Raw genomic sequence first — 3,647 nt, 5'->3', positions numbered from 1 at the left:
TCTCCCACCCTCACCAGGTGGTCCAGCCCCGAGGGCCATGAGGCAGAGGGAGAAGAGCAAGCAGGTCTTTTGCCGGCCCCCGGCCCCCCTCCCCACACTGCAGCTGAGGCTCCCGCCGGCCACGGCCTTGACCCGGCACTATGGACTTCTCTGACATTGGCATCGGATCTGAACATCTGGCAGCAGGCTGATAAGGGGTGCAGCGGAAACTGCCTCTGCTGCTGCCAGCAGCCCCACCCCCTCCACTGCCCTGCAAGGGGTCTTCATATCCACATTCTCTCTCTTTCCAGCTCAGGGCCCCTGCCCCTCTCTTTTCTCATTCTCTGCTTCAGCCAGTTTCGCGCTCTCTCTCTCTCTCTCCCCCTCCCTCTCCCATTTCTTGTCTCATTCCTTCTCGACCCCCCCATTCCTCTCTTCTCTGTCTGTCTCTCTCTCTGGCCATCTCTGCATCTGTTACGCTGTCAATGGGTCTCCCTTTTCTCACTCATTTTCTGCCTCATTCTTCCCACGGCTTCTCTCTTTTTCTGTCTTTCTTTCTACACTGTACCCCAACCCCAGCCTGATGGTTCTTTTTCTTCTCCATTTCAGTTTCTGGGTCTCTGGTTTGTTTGTTCCTTGTTCCACCTCCAGGAAATAGGCCTGGCACTTTGGGAAAGCCCCCACTTAGAAGGAGATCCTGGGCTTTGTTTGCCTGGGGAGGGAGGGAGGAGGGAGCCTGGTTCAGGACTACACCCCTTCTCCTTCCCCTCTGGTTGGGTCTCATGGTCTGGGACCACCTGGGCTGGAGCGGGAAGGAAAGGACAAATAGGCCACCCAGGGGCCCCAGCAGAGTGGAGAGGACTCTGTCTGAAAGCCCAGGTTCTGGACTCCCACTGCCTAGATTTGAATCCTGATTCCATCACACCCTTGTTTTGTGACTTTGGGAAGATGCCTCATCTCTCTGAGCCTGAGTTTCCTTATCTCTCAAATATTATTCATGGAAGGTGAGGGGTAAATACTACCTACCTCCCAGGATGGTAGAGAGGTGACTGACCACAGGTGTGGAAAGGTTAATAGGGAACCAAGCAAATAGGAAGCACTTTTGCGTTAGGGCCTTGCACTCCCAGCATGCCTCATCCAGTAAGGGTGAGGGCAGACGGGACAGCACAGAGGAAGAGGATGTCAGTAAACATCTAGGGTGATTGGGGTGAGGAAAACCCAGCCCGAGTGGTGGAAAGTAACAGCTGACTGCATATAGAGAAGGCGGCAGGACAGGAGAACAGGCAACAGAATTCTACACCCACAGGCAGCATGAGGGTACAGCGGCAAGCAGTCATTGAACAGCCACTCGCTGATGCTGGCTCTGTGATGGCTGCTGTGGACTCAGAAATAAATCAGCCCTGAGCCTTTCCTTGAGGGTTCCCCAGGCTGGGGTGAGTCATTCTATCACAGAAGGGCAAACAGTGTTCAGGATGATGTTGCAATCTCAGACTCAACACAGAAAGGGCCCCTAAGGACAGACCTGCCAGTCCTTTGGTTGCTCGGTTTGTGTTTTGCCAACATACTGAGCACATACAACATGTCAGGCAGCCACTGAGTATGTTACATGTGTTGTCTCATTTTGTCCTCATTTTATGGAGAGGATGTGAGACCCAGGGAGAGGAAGTGACTGGTCCCAGGTCACACAGCTAGAACACGGAAGAATTGGGATTTAATATAGAGTCTCTGCCACTAGCGCCTCAGCAATTCTTCTCCAGACTCAAGGCCTTATGAGGAGACTGGCAAAGCCAGGCTGGTTCTTTCCATGGTGCTGTGATGTTGAAAGACCCTGTTTGTCCTATTTAAGAAGGTGGGGAAATCACCTTTGCACCTCTTCTGATGGGATACTTTGTCAAGTAGTTTTAGAATGACTCAATATATCCATGATTTGTAAAAATTTAAAAAAAATTTTTAACTTCATCCCCAAAACTTCACAAAGTATCCGATCAAAAGAGGTGCAAACGACCATGATTGTTTGTTGTTCAGTTTTGTTACACGTATATGATATATTGGTGATATAAGGTATTTGCTGGAATACTTCTTTTTTAAATGCAGAGGATGAGTGGTATTAATCCAGAAACAAAATCATTATATTAAAATGGGGAGACTAGTTAGGTTCAGTCATATGTGAGAGAAGTGTATCCTGTAAGAACTTCTGTGGGTAAAAAAGACATAATTATGAGGTCATGCACAATGGGGAATAAGTTGCAAACTATGTCATAGGTAGAATTAGAATATATTGAATCAGTAGAATCAGTCAGTTATGATTGTCAGAAAACGTATTGTCTTGTGTGTATTTTCACAATAAAAAAAGGTCTTACCTATCATGTTAATCATTTCACAATATATGTAAATCAAATCGTCATACTATATGCCTTAAACTTATACAGTGACGTATGTTAATTATTTCTCAATAAAACCGTGAAAAAATGTTTTAAGTGGCACAATGAGGAAGACACATTAGGTTTTAAATATAGTTGGCTTTAGTTATACAGAAAAATCCCTCTCCTCCCAAGCCAGATAAGTGAGGTGATCTGCCTGTTTCCTCAAATGAAGGGAGTTGTGTGTGGATTCTCCCATGGTCCCCCTGTGCCCCTCCCCACCACCTAGGACAAGAGGCTGGGAGGTAAATCCTCTGAGGACAGAGACTTCTTTCCTTTTCTTCCCTTTCCTCCAGTGCCTGGACCAGTGTCTGGCACCTAGTGTGCCCTCAGTGACTATGAGATGAATGAAGGAATGCACAAAAGAATGAGTCATGCATGGGAGGAGTGCAGAGCAGAGCAATTGGGCCCTCCGAGACCAGGACGTGTGTGGGCCTGGAGATTGGATAGGGACACCCTCAGCTGCATGGGGAGGCCTGGCCTTCTAGAAAAAAACCCCTTCCCTCTGCCTTGCCCTAAATTTCCTGGTCTAGCTACCCACTTGGCCTACCCTGGGGCCACTGTAACCAACCACCTGGCTCTGGAGGCAGTCTAAGCCCAGCCTCAACTTTCCCAGCTGCATCAGCAGCCCTCGGTGGATGGTGACGTTCAGAGAAGCCAACGTGGAATGTACACGTGGGGCGGTGTTTATTCAGCTCACCTGCTTGCCGTCTGTCCCCCTCTTCCTTTCTTCACCTTCTGGAAGAGTAAAAAGACCAGGCCAAAGCTGCAGGGCCACCTGGTCAAGTCATCCATGCCCCTGCCTCCACGCCAGCCCGACCTGACTCCACTCCATGTCTGGGACAGGCCGGACCCCGCTCGCTGGGCCAGGCCCCAGGGAGGTAGCCATTCAAAGGGAGAGAGGCCGGGCTGCAGGCTGGGTGGGGGAGCTGCCCATAAATCAGGCCCCACTCCCACCCAGTCGCTAACAAGCGGGGCTGCCTACCCGCCTACGTGGGGTCCCTGCCTCTGGGCTGCCACAGCAGCCTGGAACAGCCAGCTGGCCAAGGCCTCCTTGAGTGCCTTGGCCTCCGCCCCCATCCGCAGCCCCGAGATAGATAGGGGTATTTTTTTTTTCTTTTAGGAGAAGAAAAAAAATAGACCTAAATGAAGAGAAACACCAACAAAGAAGGAGAGAGGCCTGCAGAGTCACGTGGGGGCAGAGACCAATTGGGCCTCCGGTGGCCCCCCCCACCCAGGGCGGGGAGG

Source organism: Stenella coeruleoalba (assembly GCF_951394435.1).
Source record: "Stenella coeruleoalba genome assembly, chromosome: 7".
In the NCBI taxonomy this organism is placed as follows: Eukaryota; Metazoa; Chordata; class Mammalia; order Artiodactyla; family Delphinidae; genus Stenella; species Stenella coeruleoalba.
This window is presented reverse-complemented; position numbering follows the sequence as displayed.